General features: G+C 49.7%; 1 long non-coding RNA gene across 2 annotated transcripts; it reads left to right on the top strand.

The window, feature by feature from the left end:
- The first annotated feature begins 20,052 nt into the window (after positions 1–20,052).
- On the top strand, positions 20,053–23,042 carry LOC135423600 (uncharacterized). 2 transcript variants are annotated; one of them, XR_010434846.1, is made up of 2 exons: positions 20,053–20,864; positions 22,058–23,042. It is a non-coding gene; the product is annotated as an uncharacterized LOC135423600 (long non-coding RNA). The 2 variants fall into 2 exon arrangements; XR_010434845.1 differs by having other exon boundaries at positions 20,053–20,868.
- Positions 23,043–23,798: the final 756 nt, after the last annotated feature.

Below are 23,798 nucleotides of genomic sequence, written 5' to 3'. Positions count from 1 at the left end.
AGCCAGGAAGATGGAAGGGGTAAAGCCCTACGGTTCCTGCCCTGCTCGGGAGAGGTTTATTTGGCAATTGGAGCCTCATCAGTTGCGAACTCGCAGGGGATGATCCAGGGTTCTCCAGGCTCGAGTCAGAGCTGGAGCAGCGAGCGCTAACTGCTGCCTATTAGGAATAGCTATCACATCTAATTGTTATCCTTGCTGCTGATTGAGCGGGGAAGTGGAGGGATGGGAAGTTCAGCCGGGTGACATGATGCAGTTTTAATGAGTCTCTCTTTTTCTTTTCCTTTTCTTCTTCCATTCCTCCCCCCCCCCCCCCCCCCCGGCATGGCTGTTTTAATATGGAAATATAGTAAATTCTAACAAAATCAGGCTGGCACGGAGAGCACAGACCGAAGGCAAACCTCCAGGAGGCTTTCAGCCGTCGCAGGGCAGCAATAGCACTACAGAAGCAATTAGTTCCTTAAGTTCTTTAGTGCAGGGCCTTTGGAGGGGGTGGACACTAGATTAAGCCCTGCTTCATTTGCCTATTTATTCAGCTGTCAGGAAGCTGAAAGGGTTAAATGGTCTGTTGGAGAAGAAAGCCTGACAGAGGCAGCTCTGAGTGACCGTCCCCAGCGCAGACAGCGCTGGCTCCATCGCAGCGCGGCCGCTCGCTGCAGCCCGACCTCGTGCATTAAACAGTTAAAAATGCACTTTTCCCCCTTTCCCAGCAGATGCAGAGCTGCGAGGTGGGGCGGCAGCACAACCTGACTCAGCAAAGGCTCCTGATGTCAGAGCAGCCCCACCGGTGCTGGAATTCACCCCAGCAGAGGCGAGCAAAGCCCGGGGCAGGCTGCACCCAAAACAAAAACACGCTCTGCAGAATTAGCCCAAGTTTAGAAAACGAAGATTTCTTAGCTGGGGTACACGTGTGACACCGGGAGAGGCTGGTACGCAGAATGGACTCTCTGTCTCTAAATAATGGAGAGACTAAGCTTCACATTTGGATCTGGTTGGTATTTGTTCCCTTGCCTGCTTCCCCTCCCCTGCAGCCGAGCAGCCGAGCCCTGCATCTCAGGGCTGTAAAGATCTGACGCTGCCCTGCACATTCCAGCTTGTGTTTTCCGCATTTCATCAGAACAAGATTTAAAAAGTTAACTCTCCCAGTGAAGTTGTTTTCCTTTGTACGCCTCGACACACACACTGTGCAGCAATTGTGTTTGTACCAGGGAAGGTTTTAATTACAGAATCATGTTTGTGGTGCATGACCAGTTTATCCCCAATATAGGTCACTAATTTGGATTCTCTTTTGGCTAAAGGATCCGTTAGTGCTCTCCTGTGATGTCTGACAGCCTATATCCAAGCCCGGAGCTTTTGCTCTTTCTCTGGATGATTTGAGATACAAATATAAGAGAATCTGTTTTCACAATCTAAGAAATGTATGTGTTTGGTTGGTTGTTGTTCCAGGATTTTTTTTTCCTCAAAGAATTAAAAATGTAACATATTCAAAGCGTATTTAGAGGCAGAGCTCACAAGCAATAACACACACAGAGGAGGAATGCCAGTGCTTATGGAGTATGATAGCTCAAAACACAGAGAGAGCATGTAATGCAATTTTGTTATAGCATATCATTGAATTTTGTTAATATAATAACCTGAAATAAAGTATTAAGACAGATTGACATGCCTGGGTAGCACAGCTGAGGATTCAAATATTTAAATCTAACGTGTTCTAGCTTGTTCCTACTGAAATCGATGGAAGTTCTCTTTCACAGCTGATTGCAGTGGGGGAAAATGGATCCAGCTTATGCAGAATAATGACAGGAGGGGGAATGGGCAAGTCCAGCTGAGTTTTCAGATGTTGATTTCTTAGCTCAAATTGGCTCTATTTTCTGTTTGGTTTTTTTTTGGTGGGCTTTTGGGGGTGTTATTTTTTTGGTTTGGTTTGGGTAGGGTTTTTTGTTAGTGGGAAAAAAAAGGAAGCTGTTTGGTACAACATCCATAAATAAAATAGAAACCATCCCAATGCAAGGAAGGAGAGAGGGAAAACAGTGAAAAACCTGTTTTATCTTCATCTTCATTTTGTGCCTTTTACTTCCTTAGCCAATCTTTTCTATTTGCCACTTTATCTACCCAAAGGATAAGACCATACCCTGCTGGAACCTGGGAGATCTCTAAGTCTGGTCACAACTGACACAAAAACTTCAAACCATTATTTTTTGCTCTCCAAATCTGAAAACATAAATATTGCAAAAAATATCATGACCTCATACTCAGTTTACAGATGGTCACATTTCTGGAGCAGTCACATATCTCTGTTCCAAGACCATCCTGAGCAGGTAGTCCTTCTCTTAGCTGCCTGCTAACACAATTTTTAATTTTTTTCCAGGACTGTGCAGCCTCACATTAGCAATTTGGGTCTGGGCATTCATCCTCCAAACTCACTTCAAAAGATTTTAACAACAAGGCACTAGTTCATATTTTAATCGAGACAACAGTGATGCCCCAGTTAATCACAGGAGAAAGAGGCTCCAACCCAGATCTCAGAAAGCTAAAATCTTTTGAAAAAGACTAAACTTATTTCAAATTGTTTCTACAGAGGGTGTTTATTCCCCGTCACCCTTCCTCAAGACTGTCTCCTTTGACTGACTTTAAACATCATGCAAGTTCTGGGAAAGAGAAAACTTCCATAAGAAGGCTCACACAAACACATTTAAAGCTAATTTAAAGCAAATGCAAATTTCCATGCTAAAAACATGCTGCTTCAAAATGCTTTCTCAGATTAAAAGCCGAGTTTTCAAAAATAAAGCTGTAGCAGCTACAAAAGCAGGCTTTAGAATTTTGCTAGAAATAAGCAGGAAACACCTCAGTTTTCCTTCAAACAAAACTGAATCAAATGGATTAATGAATGGCCAGGAAAATTGACAGGAAGGGTCCTGACATTTCCAATAGGAGCTTTGAAGGGAAAGAAAATGGCAATTCCCAAGACGTCTTGAAACAACCCAAAGAAATCCTTTCTGCGATAGAAGCCTGGAAAGAGGAAAAATGCATATTCCAAAATACTGCAACACCACTCGGGGAAGGGCAAGAGAAAACCATTCCACTATTTCCAATCTCCTGACTGCAAATTCAACCTAAATGATTTCCGGTTTTATCTACAAGCTTCCTATGGCTTGTTTAGTTCAGGTGGGGGTTTTGTTTCTTGTTTGTTTGGTTGATTGTTTGTTTGGGTTTTGTTTTTTTTTCCCAATTGCACTTGATAAAAATCATAAACCTTTCAGCTGCTGAATCCTTCCTGCTCTGTAGCACTGCTCGCAGCATTCCCGGGAAGGTTCATCTTTTGTGGTAAACAAAGCGCTGGGGGAGGCAGATGGGAGCAGCCGCCCGTCCCTGCTCCCCCATCCAGCGTCTAGGGGAAGGGACGAACCTCTCGCAGAGTCCGACCTTGGTGAGGACATTCCGCTTGCAGCTTCCCGGGAAAGCGAGGTGCCATTCCCTGCTCCGGATCGCTCCTGCGGTCTCTGCTTTTGCATTCAAATCACCTTCGCAGGGCACGGGGCTGGACGCTCACCCCAAGCCACGAGGCGAAGTGTAACTTTGTGTTCCTCAGCTGGAGGAAAACACCGGGAATACAAATTGGAGGCCGAATCATTTCCTGGCGTTATTTCACTGTAAATTTAAATGGCCCTAGCATTGTGAAGCTCTCTCATTTATTTTAAAAGCAGGAAAGATTTATTCTACCCAGAAGTCATTCAGAGTGGGATGGAGAACAACCAGGACTTGGTTTGCTGTTTTCCTAACAGCAGCCAAAGCCAGGGCTGCCTTTGGGCTGAATTGCAGAGGGCTTTGGGGCACTTTTATTTCTCTTCCAAAACAATCTCACTTTTTTTTCTGTATTTCCTACACATCATCTGACATAACTCCTGGTAGTCTCATGTGCTATTTACCCCTTTAAAATCCACTGGATTTTAAGCAGCAGCTTTCAGAGCCATCCCTGTATTTCTTGTCCATGCCAAACATAAAGGTCCGTTCATAGGAATTCAGGTTATTTTGGCAAATGTGGGGTCAATCTCATGGTCACAAACAAAGTGCTGCTGCTGAGGACTATTCTGAGACACAAATAAACACTTCACATTAACCTTTTCCCTTTCAGAGATGGAAAAGCAGACTGGGGAAGGAAAAATGACCCAAAGACAAAGAACAGACCTGCGGGAAAGCTGAGATTACTGCTCATGCTCCTGGCTGGCAGCCCCATCTCCATACCACTATTCAAGCTCTCCATCTTTGCAGGGTATGCAACTGGCATATGGAATTTTTAAAAGCAATTTTGTAAAGATGGGCTTCTATTTCTGTGCATGCCATAGCTTTTAATCCTGAGGCAGAAACAACCAATGCCTGAGTTTTGCATGCATGCATATGCATTACCTGGAAAAGGCAGGCGAATGTCAGTTTTGGGTTTCTACCAAAATCTTCCCTTAGCTGAATTTTTCTCAGAAACTAGAGAACAGACAGAAGAAGAGCCCTTAAAATATGTTTTTCAGGATTTAAAATGCAAACTGCAGCTTTCCTCCCTTCCCCACATGTACTGGGGGTGAAATTCAATGCTCTGGGGGACTCACAGATCGTCCCTAGATGGATCCCGAAGTGGCCAAGGTGGACATCATACCTCAGAGGTGAATACTGAATTTGAGCACAAGCTTTCTGTTGAATAAAAAACATGTGCAGAGAGAGGCTGGAGAGAAATAAAAGCAGGGATGAGAGATATTCTTGACTGACCTGCTATTATTTGAATCCAGAGACTCAGACTTACTCTGTGCAGAAAGGTTCCAGCCCCTAGGCCAGCGCTGGATATTAACTGCGCAGAGGAGATTTCAAGCTCTGCCTTCAGGGTTGGAGCTGGACTCTCTTTTGTCATATATTCATATCTCCTTTGTATGCAACCCATTAGCTTAGGCTGTGCATGGGCTGTCAGGTGTATGAATAGAGCCACGCACACACTGGATCTGCAGGAGAGTTCGGCATCTCTGGGTTTTCGTGGATGCTCAGTGTTTAGCCAGGGATGCCAGTTGCTGGACTCAGCTACACATGGCTGAGAAATTCAGCCAGTGCCACGACCATCTGATCCACTTCTTTACTGCCCACTCCAACAGGAACTAGCCCTAAAATCTGGTAAAACTGTAAACAGCCCTCCTTCGATGAACAGCAATGGATGTTTGTTCATATGTGTTCTTTTAGATGCTTATTGGCCTAACTGGCTTTTCATTAACTTAAGAGCTCTGCTATTAATTTTAATATTCCGAGTATTTATGACCTTGTAGCTATATTATCTGATTCTCTCTATGTATTCTCTCACGTTTTTGTGAGTGAACTTCTCTTTCCTGTTACTATTTACTCTGACTCCTGTGAATCACTTATTTTTTTAACCTTTTAAAGGTTTATATCACCAAGATAGAAAAAGATATTTAAAGTATGGATAACCATCACTTTTCCATTTGTGGCCTGTCTAGAAGCTTCCAGTCTTTGGATCAAACATCCCAGAGATATTGGAGTGGCCCAGGTGTCACCTTCTGTCCCTGATTCACAGAAACCCTGCAGACTTCATTGGTATCTATGTTTACTTATGTGAGGTTTTTAATCTTGCCCTTGGGTTGGCTCTAACTATGATCTGAGCAAAGTGGCAGCAAGGTGAAAGGAAGTTATTAATGTTTTCAGTGGTGACTGCAGTGAGCCCCTCACTCTGATGGTCAGCTCTGCACAGTGCAGGATTTGGCTCTGCTAATATGCAAGTGAATTATCACACATGCAGAGAAAACAGAATCTGATGGGGAGAAAAAGTCCAAGAATGAAATCAGGCCATAAAATAATGAATTTTCTGCTGGACTAGAACTGTCACGTCATGGGAAAGGAGCAAACTGAAGAAGCTGAAAATTCAACTCTTCTCCCTTCGTCAGAAGGGCGGTGGGGATGCAGGAATTCAGAGCTCTGTGTGTCCCAGCTAAACCTAACACAGACCTTCAGGCAGGGAAAACACCCTTCAGACCCTCCACATCTTTGGCTTTCTTCTCACAATCTTCAGCCTCTCTCCTTGATTTGAGGGGGAGAAAAATCCACTTGGCATTTGCAAATGGCTGTGATTCAATGCAGCGAAGGGTCTCTGCCGCCGCCAGCCTCTCTGAGCCTTGGGAACTCCTTGTGCCATAATGAAATCACATCTGCTGCCGAGTGGGGAGTCAGTGAAGGATGGATGAGTGGGGAGATGCTTTCTCAGGCAGGCTGGGCTCTACTACTTCCCGAGTTTAACATCCATGTGCTGCACCATCTGGGGTGTGTGTTGGCCCAGGCATCTGCCCCAGTTATGGTGACTTTTGGGCAGGTGAGGGGGTGGATGAGGGTGGCAGGAGGACCATTTTTCCATGGATCAGCTGTTAGAGAGTAAGGGTTATGATCCTTTCAGGCACCATCTCACAAAAAACAGTATCACGAATGGATGCCCTCTGTTTTCAACAAGAGGCTACACCAGGCTTGGGAAAGCCCCGAGAAGTGGATATAAAGGCAAACAATGAATCTCATCACCAATTCATGGTAACAAGTGCCTACAGAAGTAGCACTCTTAACAAATTTCTCCAAGCTCTTAGAGCATCTTAAGAGCAGATCACTGTGCCTCTTGCTTTATGGGTCTATGGAGGATCCGACTGGGTAAGAAATGCACATATTTAAGTTTATGGGAAGCAAAGCCTAATGCTTAGTGCCCAGCTATGTACATATTTAGCTCTTCATTATAAGGTGTATTCCTGCCATATGGGACATTCTGGCTGACCAAACCAGAATGAGTTCTGTAATTATTTAATTGCTGTATCAGGATGATACCTGTTATTAATACTATAAATAATAAACAATATGTCTTAAACTATAAGCCCCAAAGAGCAAGTCAGACAGACGCATGGGAAGAAAAAGAGGGATGTAAAAATATATGTGTCTCTAGTAAAGATGAAACAGTGGCACTGTAGGAGTCAGGGAAGTGGAAATACTGGGAAAATAATAGTGTGGTCCCTGCCTTTTGCTGAGTCTGCACAAACACACACCATATGAAATAGACCATTTGCAATAGTCTCTGTCCTGAGGACTTAAAATTCATGGCTTAGGCTGAGTGAGAAAATGCCTTTATGATGGCTGTCTCTCTTGTGTCTCACTGAGGAAAGATCTTCAGGGGTAGAAAGAACGAAGCCAGTGGATTTTATAGCCTCCAGCTGGATTTTCACCTCCACACCCACTGAGAACAGCTTGCTCATGGAAAGGGTTTGCAGAAGGAGAGAGGACAAGGACTGCCAGAATGAAGTAACGGAGGAGCAGAGACCAATGCAAGGGGAAGAGAGAGCAAGAAAAGAAAGAGGCAGGACAAGGTCTCTGCTTGTCTCTTTTTGAGGGAGAGTGGAGAGATGCTTTAGGGGGACAGGCAGGCTATAGATGGACAGGGAGACACTGCGGGAGAAACCCAGCAGGGTAAGAGGCAGGGCTGGAAGTGATAAAGAAAGGTTTCATTGCCAAAGAGGGTGACATTCAACTAATCTTTCCCTGCTGGCACTGAGCTGAGCCTGGACCTGACATCTCCACAGGCAGGTCCTATATGTGCTCCCTGCCAGAGCCACCTCCCCAGCTCTCCCTTCCTCTCATGTCTGTGTGCAGAGCAAGAGAAGGGACAGCATTTACTGTGTTTTATTTTTATGTAACGAAAGAGTGGCTTGGATAGAAATCCCTCAATATCTCCTAACCTCCCACCCCATCTCCTCTCCCAGAAAAACTCCTGCCTTTGCTTTTTAGTACCTCACAGAAATTCCCTCGGGGCTGGAGAGCCTGGTATGGATCCCCACCCATCTTCCCACCATCTCCTGCCACATCCAGCTCTTGAGGCACTGGGCTACATCTCTAGCAGCAAAGCCAAAGAAAGTGCTCTAACCCTGAAGATTTTCCCTGAGTACCTTAGGAGAGGCTGGGAATTTTGGCAATGAAAATGGGAAACGAGGGGATAATAATAATCATAGTAATAATAATAATATCCAAACACAGAATTCCACATGAAAGAACGGTTCCAAGGCCAACTGGTAGATGGCATGGAGACAGGTGGGACAGACTTCCTCCCTGATCCCTGTCCTCTAATGAAACATGCACTTTAATGTGCTGATTACATTTCCACCAACTTCTTTTAAGTGTGAAACAATCGCAGAAACACCAGAGATTTTCTGCATTGCTAGAAAAATAATCTTTACTAAATATTTAGCTTAAAGCATCCATTTCTGTATGCAAGTTCTGTGGGGTTTACGTATTGATAGTGCTAACAGATCTTGTGTAGTAGTTTTTGAGGTTTGGGGTTACACCTTGTCCATAATTTCATCAAAATATGTATTTTTTTTATTCTAGTGTGTCGGTGACGACACAAGGAGAAAGAAGAAGTAAATCTCACCGGGGCAGCATGGACAGGAGTGGCTGTTTGTTCTGGAAAGAATTGGAAGAAGAGGAGGAAAAGAAGCGGATCACTGCTGTACATTAATTGTACGAGAACTGCAAAATGGCTGAAAACAGAAGGGATTGTATTTATAAAGCTGCCTAGTTTTGAAAAGATCAAAGGCAGAGGTAGAGAAATAATCCATTGGACGTGTCTAATTGCAAAGCGTATATTGCAGAAAAAAAAAAAAATATAAAAATCCCTGGCTGTTTCTCGTCTCCTGCCTCTGCCCGGCGCTCGGGCTGTGCAGGGACTCACCCGGGAGCGGCCGCAGCCGAGGCTGCCGAGTTCCCTGCACGGCGCTGCCCCTGCGACAACCCTGGAGCCCTTTGGAGGAGAGAGCTCGGAGCAGGTCACCGGGCCGCTGGCTGTGACACCCAGGGCTGTGACGCTGGGGACACATCAGCCAGTTCCACCCTGGGCTTGCTCAGAGGAAAAAGCCTCTGGGGTGCAAACGCTCAAGTGCCCTTGGATGGATGATGGGGAAAGGCCAGATCCCCTTGAAAGACACCTCCCTCCCCAAAATGCTCCATGGTTGGGTGGTCTCCGCGGTTTATCCATCCCAAACTGCACCGGATCTCCTTCCAAATCCACCTACTGCTGTCCCCGCTGTCCTGGGGATCAGGGAGGGCACAGGACGGCAGCTGGAGGGGATCTTTGCGGGCTGGGGAGGGGACAGGAACAGGCAGGGCAGGGGCAGATGTAGGTTGGGACAGCCAGGGCAGTAACAAGCAAGATAGGGGCAGGCGGGACAAGGACAGAAACAGGCAGGACAGGGACAGGCAGAGCAAGGACAGGGCAGGGACAGGCAGGGCAAAAGTGTGCAGAGCAAAGGCAAGGAAGGACAGGCAGGAATAGGCAGGGCAGGAAGGGTAGAGATAGGCCGGGCAGGGGCGGTGAGTAGTGTCTCTGTCCCTGTATTTTGGGACAAGGACCGTGTCCGTGTGGGAGAGGGGCGGCAGAGACACCCCAGAGGTGGCCGCGGGGGACAGGGAGGGATGCTCGCAGCCCCGGGGCAGGGGGATGGCGAGGGGGAACCGTGGGGACAGGAGACGCCCTTGTCCCCCCCCGAACTGCCGTTCCCCAGCTGCAAAGGGGAGAAAGCACCTTCCCTCTGCTCATCCCGAGGGATCCCCGGAGCAGGGAGCGGGGGGCGCAGCGGCTGGATCCCCCGAGGGTCCCCCCGGCCCCGGGGCTCCCGCGGCCGCCGCCCCCTCACCCCGGCGCGGAGCTGAGGCTGGAGACTCAAAAGAGCAATTTCACAATCGCCTATTAAAATGAGGCTGGGCGGAATTGCATTTCCCCTTCCCTTTAATCCAATAAGTCAGAACTTCTTAACTGATTAATTACAAAATTAATGAGTAAAATGGCAGCGTTTGGGTGAGGCGGGATGGTGGGGGATTTTATATTTTTTTAATGTTGTGCTCTTTAAAAAGACTGATGGAAATAAAGTTACCTCAAAGCATCAGGGTGCTTTGATGCCTATAATAGCAATTTAGTTATTACATTAATAGATTTCCTCTTTATTTTTAACAAGGCATTGTTAAATATGGTCTTGTTTTGTCTGAACGAGGAATATTGGAGTTTGCATTTCCCATCATACAAATTCTCCCCGTGCAAAGAATTATTTTGCATTATTCCTCCACCTTAAATCTCAGCATTAAAGTGAGATTATCAGTGCGTTTCACAGGGGGGAGGAGGGACAAACCCCCAGGCTCATGTCCCACCACCCTGCCTGCACCACCAGAGCTTGTGTTTATATACACACTTTTCCCCCTAGAAACAACAGCATCCAACTTAGCACAACCAACCCCCGAGACGAAACCTCTACCCAGAATCCCAAACAAACAGGGCTGATGGTTTGATATACCAACAAAGCATCAGTTCAATGCACACTAAATGTACGTTCTGCCCCCCTGAAACTCCGCTGGAGAAAACACAGAGGTGACGCTGCAGCAGCAGCAAAGACACAGGAGTTTTACCCTGTCATAATCAACTCTGAGGTGCCTTCATTTCAGGGGTTGTCATGCCTGTCACAGAGGAACCCAAGGCAGAGATGCCTGCCAGGGTGGTATCTGCAGGTATCTACAGTGGCTTTTCCCCACGGTGGCCCCAGCACAGGATGCTGCGGCTCAGGAGCTGCTGCAGCGGCTCAGAGCAGAGCCGGGAGCCAGCACGGACACTGCCGGGCTGCTCACACCAGCTGAACATGTTTGGGAAGCTCCCCTGGATCAAACAGGCTCCTGCCTCCATTAGGGGCTTGTATTTTTAGGGCAAATATTTAAGGAGGGGGTGAAACTTGAGCTGGGTAGGAGATGTATTTTCCTTCTCAAAGCACTTCTGGTAAATAAAGGAAGGGGAAAGGGGGATGACAGTGATGCCCAGCAAAGCACAAACGGGTATTCATCCCTTCAGCAGTTGTTTAGTGAGTGGCATGAGGCACAGGAAGGTGCCTATCCCCTCTACTGCGACCTTTACTAGCGAGATGGGCTGATTCAGTGAGTAAGGAGGGTAAACTCACAATGCCAATACTGTTTTTCACCCATTCCTTAGAATAAAACAATCTCTCCAGAGCCCTCACAGCCAGGAGCTCATTCCTAGGAATAGCTCAGGATAAATATATTTCCTAAAAAAAAAAGAAAAAAAAATCAGAAATTTAGTGTGTTTCCCTTTTTTTTTTATAGGAAGAAGAGCTTTCCATAGCCTACCTGGGGGCACTCCCTAATGTCAGGCTGCTCCCCCAAACAGGGTGTGGAAGATACCTGCAGGAATGGGTGTGGGTTTGGAGGGAGGGGGTGCAGGGACACTCCAGCCCATGGAACAGGGCCCTCTGGCTCAGCCCTGGCTCATCCTCTGCTCATTCACTGCTTCTGAGTGCAGGAATGACCCAGCTGAAACCACTGCTCAGCTTCTGCAGGGGAAGCTGAGAGTACAACACCAGAATTCACACATGAAACGGGGAAACACAGCTACAAACACCTCTGAGGGCAAGGCATGTCCTTGCGCGTCTGGACAGACGGACAGCAGCTCAGCCAGTCCCGCTCAGAACCCCCAGGAGCTGTAGGAATTTAAAGACACATTCTGAGAAATATCTCCATAAAGTAGATCCGTACCACAGGCTCTGAATGAGTGGTGCAAGTTGCACAAACACAGCTGGGAGGACGTGGAGCACGCAGGGCGTTACAGCACACGCGGTGTGTGAACTCACATGCAGCCTGGACATACAGATATATGTGCCACTCCCACCATATATTATATGTTATATATATATATATATATAAATAAACCCCAGTGCATTCAGTACAGCCACACAGATGGAGCTATAAAGATGCCCCAACACATGGGCAGTGTTGCATGTGTGGGATGGGCTGTGGCTGCACCCAGCAGTGCCGTGGGGGCATTCGCTCCCCTTTTCCACCTCTGTGAGGCAGATCCCTGCTTGGCCACAGGGTGCCTCAAACAAGCAGCGGGGAGCAGGGCAGGGGTGCCAGGCCTGGGGGGTTGAGGGCTGTGCTGAGGGATGAGGGGAGCCCTGAGCACCCCCTTCCTGCACCCCCTCAACCCCCCCACCCACAGCTGGGCTGAGCAGAGCGGTTTGCAGGGGAAAGCAAAGCTGGAGGGATGGGAATGGGGCGGGGAGGGAATCTTGGGGACCCTTGGTGGGGGGACAGCATCAGCCAGAGATGCCTCCAGCCCTCTCACCCCTTTTCCCAGCGTTCAGGGCCCATTCACAGCCAGAACCCTCTCCCACGGCCCTTGGTACAGGCAGAGCTTGCACCCGGTTTTCCAGAGCCATTTACCAATATTTTGCAGAATCCCCGTTAAACAAGTGGCAAGCAGTATTTAAACATAGCACTGTAATTATTAATTCCCCCCACATCCCCCCTTCAAATGCGAGGGTTTAATTGGCTCCGAGCTGAGGAAGCTACAAGCAGTGTTATAAAATGAACTGACCCCACGAAATGATGAAACATCTGGAGGGAGGGCAGGCAGGGAGGCAAGAGCATCTCTGCGGAGCATCCGTACGTGCAGCCTGCGCCGATGGGAAGGGCCCTACGGAGCTGCATCCCGGCTTCTGCCTCGGAAATCCCGTGGTAAGAAAGAGAAGCCCCTCGGTGCTTACCTGCCCGCAGCGAGGCACGTCCCCTCACCACCTGCAGAAGAGGAGCCCTCTCCTTTCAAACAGCCCTAAAAAATTTCCCCGAAGTCCTCTCGGGTGATTATTTTTTTAGAGCTAATCAAGGAAATAAAGTTAAAGAGGAGGAGAGTTCCTCTTGTTTGGGGTCTGATTTGGGAGAAGGAGGGGGTGGGGGGAGTTAAAGAGACCAGTTGCTGCCCACTGCTTTGACCAGTGAGGGATTCAACCCTTATTACCATTTTGTTTTTGTCCAGATTTGCAAGTAGGGCCCCCTGCATTCAAATCATCGCCCTCCATCCTTATTGTAAAGGACAGGCCTTAGCGGGCCCCCTTTGGATTGTCCTCCATTAACAATCCCTTCTTTTGTGGAGGTGTTTCTTTTTCTATTCACACAGATCTCTGATGGTACTTCAGGCCCAGCTCTTAAAGAAACTGTTTGCAAAATTATACCTTTCCGCACGCTACTCCACAAGGAAGCGGGGAACCGTAGTTAGGAAAACATTATTGAGGCTTGTAATTTAATTAAAAATGCTAAAACTGGCAAAAGGGAAGGGAGAAAGGGAAAAAGAGCATAAGAGCGCAGAAGCAGGAACCAGGTTTATTTTCTTTTTAGCCTCCACAGTCCCTGAACAGCCGGGGCTGGGTGTGTGGGGACGTGCTCACGCTCCCGCCCGTGCACACCCCGAGTGTGTGTGAGCCTGCACAGGAGCACGGGCTGCCCACGGCTGCCCCTGTGCCCACGCTCCCGGGGCCGAGCACAGATGAGCCATCCAGACACCCCTAAGCAAATAATGTTTTAAAAATATGAATGCAGGCTTGGACATGCGTGGACAGCCCCCGGGGGGCACGGCTGTGCAGCGGGCGCCTGCAGCTGCCCCGTGCTCGGGGCAAAGCCCTCGCCTGGGGTTGGCGTGGGGGGGGTTGCACATGTGCACCCTGCCAGTCTCCTCCTAAAAAACCTCGTGCTTTAAGAGTTCAGGCAGAAATAAAGGTGGAGGAGCCGCATCCCATTCAGCGTCCCCACTATCAGGAAGGCTCAGGAGCACGTCTGCAGCGAGAAGGCCCTTCCTTTGGTTATTGTTGTTATCCCCGTCGCCAACAGATCTGTAAATGTTCAGAGAGCAACACGACTTTAAAAAAAAAAATCATAATAATTCAGCTGGCGAAGCAGGGCAGAGCCTGACCTCCGGCTCCATGGATGAGTGCTTTGCTGGGACCCCTGCTGAGCCAATGTGGACCTTCAACATCAACTCAGAAATTGGTGTGATTTGCCTGGGAAACCAGCAGTCATAGAGCAACTGGCCTTGACAAGATGAAGAGGAAATGTATAGAAGACGTTTAATGGGTCGCAAAAGGAGGAGGGGGGAGAAACTCAGCCTGGAGAGCTGTATTTTGTGTGTCTGGAGGGGCCCTTCTGCAGGGAGGGAAGAAGCAAGGCCTGGGGAGGGGAGACTTTCTCAAGTTGGGCTTCATTTCCCAGCCATCAGAAGCCATCCGGGAACGCTCTGCTCTGTGAAAGGTTATTTCCCTGTCCCTGGCTGGGACTCAGGCCCGGGCTGGGCTTCCAATAAACCCGGTGATTTCTTTAATGTCAGTGAATAGCTGACGGCAGGCCGGCTGGCGAGGCTTTGTACGTAGACGCACTGGGCTTGGATTATGCACGCCTAATCGCCTAATTTTCTTCGAGTGATCTGGAGGCCGTACTCTTGGGCTGTGGAACATTTTATAAATAGCTGTGCTTGGAGTTAATATGATTTACTGGAGAAAGACCAGTTAAGCAATTCCCCACCTAAGTAGAGCAGTAATGAACAGGCTCTGGAGAAGATGCCTTCCCCACTGGCTTCAAGAGGGGGTGGGCAGCGAAGCAGGGCTGCAGAGGGGTGATGTTTATTTGTGTGCGTGCACAGAGTGTCATTGATTTTTAATTGTATTAAAAGAATTGCAGTAGCCACAGGCTGCCTCTAGGACTGGACTTTCCCCTCAAATATGTACAGCAAAGCTGTGGCCTCCCCCTCCTGCTAGTGCTTGTACCGCCACAAAATCCCACTGCGGGAGTGAGCAGGGACAGCAGAGCCCTGACCCACTGCATGTTCCTTCCCCTTTTTCTTCCCTTTTCTTTTCTTCATCCCTTTCCCCTTTCCTTCTAGAAGACAAAACCAAACCAGAAGGTGCCTGTGCTGCCCCACTCCCCCTTCCTCCTGACTGAGGAACTTTCATTGTCGGGGGTTGCCAGCAGAGCCAGGCTGAGTCCTGAGGGACAGGAGCACCACTTGGCCTGTCCCCTCCACCAGGGAGCCAACAGTGGCTCCAGACTTGGTCAAGAGAGTCAGCAGTACCTGGAAACTGCAGGGTGCCAGGGATGCTGAGGGCAGGGACCCCCTGCCACCATCATGAAGCCCTTAGCCAAGCTCTTAACTAAAAACACCATTAATTTAGTGAGAGCCTCATACAGGAACCTCTCTCTTCCCCATTCCCTAGAAAAACACAGCCTGAGACAATGTCCTGGAGCTTGGGGGAGCATTACTGGGGTTAGGGGTGTCCCTTGGGGAAGAAGGGGGCAAGCAGCAGGTTAGAAATGATGAAAACAACCCTCTTCACTTAGAAAATTGAAATAGGAGAAAATATATAAGCTTCAAAGCAGAAGGTGGTGGTGGTGTGGGGAAAAGCCTGTCCAAGGCTGTCCCTGGCTCTCTGCAGCAGCTGGGGGAGGTTGGAGATGGGGATAAGGTGATTGGGCCTGAGCAGGGGGAGAGCAGTGAGCCTGGCCAGGGGCAGCATTTCTAGGGGGGAGGTGGTGGCTCGTTGATCACATCCCACCTGAGAGACAGGAGACACCTCACCCCATGGTGGGATAGAAGCGAGTCCCTCACCCCACCAAGATGAACCCCTCCCTCCAGTTGTGCCACCTCGGCCAGGGAGGAGCTTTGCACCCCCCTTACACCAGGACAAGGGTGACCCCCAGGCACAGGAGAGTTCCTCTAGGGCAGTCCTCACTCCCTCCACACCTGGGATCTGTCAGACCCCACTCCCAACCCCGCACAAGCACAGCATCCCCCCTGCACAACAGGCACACAATAAACAGCCCCCCCCTGCCCCCAGCACCTCCCAGTCCTCGGCCCATGCCTTCTCGAGATGACCAGAAAAAATTAGGCTGCAAACTGTCCTGGTGATTGATACAACCAAATAAACATCTCTAGGGAAAGGAGGGGGGAAGGAAAAAAAAAAAAAAAAAAAGCCTTTCTGCAGCGTGGAGCCTGAGAGGGGAAGCAGGTAATTAGCTATGTGATGGAGCAATCCTCTCCTGCCGAGGAAATTCTTGACACCAGGATTCTGCCCTGAGAAACCAAGTGTGACCCAAATGAGGATTTTTTTTTTCCTCCTTCCCCTTTTTAAAATTAAGATCATTATATGTTTTTTAAATGTCAAGCCCAGGAAGAAGTGGCAGGGGTGGGGGTTGGGGAGCTGTGGGCATTCTTCACTTCAGAAGCTTGAATGTTTCAAAGTTGCTGCTGTGCTGTTAGCTGATGGCTATTGTGTGTGTTTAAGGCTGGGGGGGGGTGTGAGGAGGGGGCTCGGACCCCCCGTTGGTGTGGATTTGCTGTCCAAAGACCGTTAGAAAGAGGCAAGAATGAATGAGATTGAATGGAATTGTAATGCACAAGGCCCTCCTCCTTTCTCAAGGAGCTGGGAGGCCAGGAAAGCGAGTCGTGGGGAGAGCAGGCAGCTTTCCTCCACATAGGAAGAGGCTTTGCAAATCAGCAAATTGTATATTTCTAGGGGAAGAGGGGAGGGATGGGGGTTATTTATTTTTTTTTATTACAGATCTGGAAAAAAAAAAAAAAAGCCCTGCAGCAGCAAAGAAGACCAAAAGGAGACAGAGAGAGAAAAGAGGGAGAGGAGACTTGATAGAAAAATCTGATTCCCAAACCTCTTGTAAGTGTAATTACTTTCTAAGAAAATGAATTGCTTTCTAAGAAAGATTAAAAAAAAATGTAGAAGAATGTCTGAAATTATATCAGAGACCAAACTCTGCTGAATGTCTTTCCTGCACAGCGAGATTTCTGGGGCAGAAACCAGAGGCCTAGAATCTGCAAAACCTTTCTCTGAGATTTGAAAGAGATCTGGGCTTCATTTTAAAGAGATTCTGCTTTCTCCTCCAGGCTGTGGGTCAGCTCCGAGGCGATGCTCGGGATGGCGACGGGGCAGCGGCCGCTGAGCGCTGCCCGGTACCTGGGCCACGTCCCCGTGGCAAACAGACAGGCAAAGGCTGTTTTTTATTGACTTATTCAGCAGAAACGAGGAGGGGGATGAAATTTGGGGGTTGTTTTTGAGCGCTCTGCAGTGTGTGTGCGCGCTGTGTGTGTGTGTGTGTGTGTGTGTGTGTACGTGTGTGTGTGTCACGTTGTCCAGGACAGGGCTGAGCGTACGTTTTCTACGGTTTGTTGTGCTGCAGCTGATTTTGGGTTCAATCTTGTACATTTTTCTAATGTGGTCATCTGTGCACGGTGGAGTCAGGGTTTGGAAATGGAAGGAAAGTGGAGGCATGTTGCTTGTCTCTGGGATTTCTTTGTTCGGGGAACAGTGGGTGGTAGGTTTAAAAAGGCAGAGAGCGACAGAGGAGGAGAGGAAGAAAGAAACGAAAAAGGAAAAAAAAATGGCCCTTTGCGAATCATCTGACTGTTTTCTTCTGGGATGTAGAAATGCTGCATTAGAGATTAAGGAAGGGCTGTGCTTAAAACAAAATGTCTCACTGGAAATGTTGGTAAAATAGCAGCCAAACCCTGCCTGCTTTTAAAGCCCGAGTCTCAGACGAAGGCTGCAGGGCCGCGGGAGCAGGGGGTGAGCCCGTGAGGGTTTAATGGTAAACTTTAGAGGGGCTGAACTGTTGGTGGGTTTGTTTTAAAGGAGAAATAAACCCTGCTCCCAGCCTGCCGAGCAGGAGCGCTCCCCCCCAGCCCCCCACCCCGCCATATGACATCGCTCAGTCACCACCCTGGGGCTTCGCATTGACAGGAGGCTCAAAATACCCCAACCCCGCTCCACCGGGGGAGGGGAGAGGAAAATCAACCCCTCGGGTTTTCGGGGAGGATTCGCGGGGGGAAAGGGGCAGGTGAAGGAGCGCGCGGTGACAGACAGACCGACAGACCGAGCTCCCCGCAGGGCCCTTCGGCCGAGCGCGGACCTCTCGGGAAGGGCACGAAGGGAAACACCGCCTCGTTTTAGGGGAGAAGCAACACGGGGGTGTCCCGTGTGTGCCCCCCCGCACTGACCGGTGCGGCCCCGCGCTCCGCTGCTGCGGCTCCGCGCCTTCAATACCATGGACAGCGAAGCGGAGCCGGGCCGGGCCGGGGGGAGGACGGGGACCGGGGGCAGGGGACCGGTGACAGAGGGACCGGGGACCTCGGGGAGGCTGAGCCCGGGCCGGATGGGAGGCCGGGGGCCGGGGCTGGGCCGCCCCGCCGCCCCCCGCATCCCGAGCATCCCTGGAGCTTGTCCCCAGCTCGGAGCAGCACCCTCGGGACTGGGTGCGGGTGCCGCGTCCGAGCCTCCCCCGGGGGGCAGGCCCCGAGCAAACGGTAAACCTGAGCGGTTTCCTCCCTGTTAATTTGTTTAGGTTGTTTTCTTTTAAATCGATAAAAGATTGAGAGCCTCGGTCTGCCGAAGTAAATAGGTCAATATGGAACGGGCTCTAAATAAGCAGATTTTTTTTTTTTTTTTTTTTTTTTTAAGTTTCAGAAGAAAAAAAACGAAGGGAAAATTCCCTTCACTGCGTAATGTCAAACGCTGATTGTCCCTGGTTTGTGCTTGCCATGAACCGCAGCGTTATAAAAGAGGAAGAGGAAAAGGCACGCAAACAGGGACGGGGGCTCAGTGCTGTCACTGCCTTGTAAATATGGCTCTTGAGCTTGGGAGGTGATATTTCACCTCTCTGCAGAGTATTTCAGAAGCCAAATGTGGCCCACCAGAATTTTACGAGCTGCTATTTGAAGGCCGTTTCCCCTTCGGAGTCTGGCCTGGCCTGGCCCGGCCATCAAAAAGGGAGACAACAACAGCCTCAAAACAATTGTTTTGCTATAGCGGGGAAGGGAATAGATCCCTCTTCCAGCGGTTATTGCCCAGCTGTCCTGGAAATGCTCCTACTGCTGAGGCAGGGAGAGGCTTCCAGCGCTGGAGCAAGACGCCTTCCATCAAAACAATTGTGTCCTGCCTTCCCCCTCCTTACCCTCTTCCTAACACGAAGGAAAATACCACAGTGCATGGAAATACACATAGGCAAATAAATCCTCCCCTGAAAGCTCTTCTAGTGAATATGCATAGCACGGCTGGCCATAAAAGTTACTCTAGGCAGGGAATAACGGTGTGTAGAAACCCACAGAACTGCACCTCCCATCACAAAAATGAGTGTGAATGTGTGTGTATACAGTTTTTTGGGAGGGGTGTGTGTTTGGAGGGGGTGGGATGGATGGTTAGCAGTGAAGAAGCAGCCTGCTTATAGAAAAACCTAAACACATGCAAGGCTTCTAAGCAAGACCTCTCCTAACTGGACACAGCCTGCTTGCTGTTGAACACTTTTTCTCTTCCCAGAGATTAAATTTGGTGACCCTAGACAGATAAATAAATAAATAAATAAATAAATAAATAAATAAATAAATAAATAAATAAATAAGTAAGTAAGTAAGTAAATAAATAAATAAATAAATAAATAAATAAATAATCTCAGTCCTGATTTCCATTGTAGCAGCCGCACTGAGATGTCTGTAAGTTTAACCAACAAGAGCCACAGCAAACCCATTCCTGCTTCCCAGCATGTAAAATGGATATGATGGAAGGATACAGTGAGACACCAGCTAAGCTGCAAGTGCAGGATGTCTGAGGGATGGTGCAGCAGGGAGAGGCGCGTGGATGCCACGGCATAGGTTAGAACAGGTTGAGGGCAGCAAATCTATACGTGCTTTCGGTGTTTTCCAGGGTGGAAGTCTTAGCTTAAAGAAAAAAAAAAACAACTCTCTCGGTTTGTGACTTGAAAGTCAAAGCCATTTCCTTCCAGGTTCTCGCTCCTGTGAGTCTGAGCTCATGTAACGTTAAGAAAAATCTAGCAATAAACCCCAAAATATAAAATTCGTATTGTATATTTAAAGGGAACCTCTTACTTTATATAACTCAGGACACATTGTCTCTTCTCAGAGAGAACGGGGGTGAAGTCCTACACATTAGTTTAGAAAAAAAAAAAAAAAGAAAAGAAAACACGTTTTAAAATTACATCCATGTCAGCTTTAAAGAAAATTATTGCTGATGTCTTTTTGAGCTTGGAAATATAACTGTAGGATGCAGCTTTCCCCTCCCCCTCTGCCCCTCCACCCCCTCCCTTCTCAACCAAAAAAAAAAAAAAAGAAAAAAAAAAAGAAAAAGCAACAGAATATATAAAGCTCCTCTGATTAACAGTTTAGGTGCAGAACCCTATTTATAGGGTACACGTTCTCCTGTGCTGCCTCGGTCCTCCAGCCTGTAGCGGTACATTATTGATGCAGCTGCAAGTGCTCAAAGCTTAAACAATATTTTTTCCAAAAGCCCCAGCAGCCCGCCCGGGAGGAAGGTGGGGACAGGCTGGCGATGGAGTCCTGAATGTTACTCCTCCAGTTTCAAGGACATCTTGCTGATGAGGATTTGGTTAATGGAGGAGAACTTATGTCCTAGCGGTGACGTCATTGGGTCCCAATGTAATCCTCTTGTGCTGAACCCAATCAGCAGATGTGCTGAGAGCCGGGATGCGGAGAAGAAGCTCTAATCCCTTAGACTGGATGAGATCAGCTGAAACAGCCAGGACTAGACCCCAAACCCCTCTGCTAGGAAGATCAAGAGAAAAGGGATAAATTGAGAGAGACGCCTCATAACCCCTTTAAAGAGCTTTGGAGAAGAGAAGAGAAAGATGGGTGGTGCACCAAGTTCATCTTGCTTTTAAAGCCTAGCGGGAGCCTGGTTTTCACTCTGATGAGGTCCTTCTGCATTGTTCCAGGGCAGGAGGAGAAAAGAGAAAAAAAAAAAAAAAAGAGAGAAAGAAAAGGAAAAAAAAAAGAGAGAGGAAAAAAAAGTCTGAAATTCAAAGATAATGAGAGACTAGGCGCCTTTCTTATTCATCTCCAGCTTGCCTACACAAAAACAAGCGTCCTGAGCCACGGGAGGGCGTTTGCACTGGATCTGAGCGAGGAGCGGAGTTTGTGCCGCCGGAGCCGCCGGGCGCCGCGTCCACGAGTGGGTAAATCCGCTACGAGCGGGGCTCCGGCTGTGAGCGCGGGGTGCGGGCGACAGTGGTGGGGAGCGACCGGCTCTATCGCTAACTTGGAACAGCATCAGGATTTTTTCCTCCCCTTGTGCAAGCGACCTTAATGGGCTTGTGATTTTTTTTTTTCCTTTTCCTTTTTTTTTTCTCTTTTTTTTTTTTTTTTGACAAAAAGAAAGGGAGGAAGGGGAGGGGGTGAGGATTTTTCAGACGCGATACCTAGAGAGAGAAATCGTCCTAAATTCATATGGCGACTCTTAAGTCCGACGGCGATCGACGAAACCGGTTTAATTGCTTTACCCCTTTTCAATCCCTCTCAATTTTTTTTTAATTTTTTTTTTTTTTGCATTGCTATTAATTTTTTTAATGGAGCAATTATTGTGCCGAACCGCAGCGGAGCGGAAAGCTGGGAAAACGCGTGTTTAACCTCCGCCGGTTTCCCTTCAAGAGGAGAGAAATCGGCTCCTTTGCCTGGCCAGCAAAGAGAAACGCATGAGCGGGATTTTCATTTCGCTCCTGGGAGGGAGCGGGGGTCCCCCGCATCCCCAAGCCGGCTGCCCGGGGCTCGGACGGCGGCGGCACGGCGGGGGGTTGAGATCCTCTCCCGCAGCCCCGGGACCGGGGGGGGCTGTGAAGCATCTCCGGGCGCTTCGCCGCCGCTCCTGCCTCCGTGCCGGGACGCGCCGCACGGCACCGGCAGCCGGAGGTTTGTTGCGAGCTGTCCTTGGCGCTACTGGCTTTATTATTACCATTAATTATTATTACCACCACCGGCAGCCGCATTTTTCTCGCTGGTAGGGCCGGAACTCGGGATGTGTTCGTCCTCTGTCCGTCCCTCTGCCCCCGGGGCTGCTCCGCGCCCGGCGCTCAGCATCTGGCCGGGTGCGATGCAGCGGGAGGGGGGGGGGGGGGGGAAGTCGGAGGGGCTCGGGGGGCGATGCTGACCCCAGCAGGGCGAGGAGCGAGGGGATGGCAGCATCACCCGGCCCGCAAGGCAAACCCTTCTCCCCTCCCTTCCTCCGCTCCCCACCGCCCCCGGCCCCGCGGCCGCCCCGGCGGAGGGGGGCCCCGGGCGGCGGGGAGGGCGGCCGGCGGTCCCGGCGGGGTGGACCCTGCACTGACAGCCTCTCTCTCTTTCTCTCTCCCCCCCGCTCTCTCCCGCAAGCCCCGCTCGCCGCCTGCCCTGCTCCGAGCGGGGACAGCCCGAGCCCCTCTCTGCGTGTTCACAGCGGACCTTGATTTAATGTCCATACAATTAAGGCACGCGGTGAATGCCAAGAGAGGAGCCTCACAGCTTCATTTTCATGGAAATTGGGGACATAAACCCTCTAATTACACTTAACAACAGCCACGGAGCGATCTATGGAGCATCCTCGGCCTTTTGACAAATAGGAGTAACAATGCGCCAGCGCCCGGCGGGGCAGCTGTCTCCTCGCATTAACGGGGGCACGGGGGGAGGCGGGGGGAGGCCCCGCTCCGGCCCCGCCGGGGCTTGCGGGGGCTCCCGGCGTACAAAGGGCAAGAGGAGAGGCAGGACAATGCGGGCAGAGCTGGGGGGGGCCGCGAGCAGGGAGCGCTCCGAGGAGCGGGGCGTGGGCGGGAGGGGGTGACAAGTGGCCCCTCGCTGCAGAGCGAGGGACCCCCCTCCCACGCAAAGGGACACCCCCGCCCTCCCGGCCTCCACAATGTCTTTCAGAGCTCTCTGGAAAAAATACCTCTTTGGAGGTTTTTTGGGAGGCGGGTGCTTTTTGCTTTATTTTTTTCACTTGCTATTTTTTGGTTTTATTTTTGCCGTTGCCCCTGCAATGCTCCTCCCTCGTGTGGGAGCTCGGCCATGCAGCCCCTGCTGCTCTGCAGAGCCACGACACAGGTCCAGGGTCCTGTCCTACCCATCTGACTGCCCTCGTAGACCCTTTGCAACTTAACTGTTCACAGAACTAAATTATGAGCCTGCTTTTTTTTTTTTTGCAAAAGCAGGGCCGGCAAGGTGAGGGGGCTGCAGCACTGCAGCCTCCCCAGTGCCACCTCCAGCCCATCACTGCAGCCTGCAAGATGGCACACATCCCTTTTTGCAGTCTCCAGAGAGACTGCAGTAGCCCACATCGGTCCTTAGGCTAGGCTTTAGACCTCAATAAATCTCTGTTGTAAGACTCGTGTATTCAACTTCCTAAAGACGTGCCAAGCCCTAAGTTTGCACTTGGGCAAGGGAAGATCTAATTATTTGTCTGCAAAAAACCTTAGAGCTGGACTCAGCCTCATACACACACGACTCTCTGCACACCCTCCTCTCTTCATCCCTGTTCCACTTTCATCAGCATTGCGTCTCTCCAGGGAACCAAGGCCATAGACAGCTCCATCCTCCATCCCTGCAGTGCTCAATATGGGACACACAACCTTGTCTGCGACGGAGATGGCAGTAACAGGGCACTTGTTCAGGAAGGGGGGAAAGGAAAGCCTTACTGCACTATGTGGGATTATTTGATTTCATGTGTGAAAAGCAGGTGCTTTCAGGTAGGGCTCCTGCGGGAAGCGGGACAAGGAGAGGGAAGAGGCAGAAGACACGGACTGTGGAGGACAGACAGCAGTTTGGTGCTGAGGGAGGGAGCTGCTCCCTGTTCCAGAGGCTGCTCTGCAGCGGGGGTGTCACACAACCAAGCATTTGTGAACAGGTCATGCCTCCAAGCCTGGCAAGAGACAGGAGTGAGGACACACTGGATGCCCATACAGCTACAAAGAGCAGTGCAGCGACTCACTCCTCTCCGAGGGACCTGATCCTGAGCACTGCTCCAGCAAGGCAGGTACCCTCTAACTGCAGTGGCTCACAGGGCAAGAGGCTGCGAGGTGCAGGAGGGCCCAGCTTCATCAGGAGCACTCTAGAGGCACAGAGATCCTTAAGAGAAGCTGGA

This window comes from Pseudopipra pipra, chromosome 17 (assembly GCF_036250125.1).
Source record: "Pseudopipra pipra isolate bDixPip1 chromosome 17, bDixPip1.hap1, whole genome shotgun sequence".
NCBI lineage: Eukaryota > Metazoa > Chordata > Aves > Passeriformes > Pipridae > Pseudopipra > Pseudopipra pipra.
Note: the sequence above shows the minus strand (reverse complement) of the source record. Positions and strands in the feature narration are given on the sequence as shown.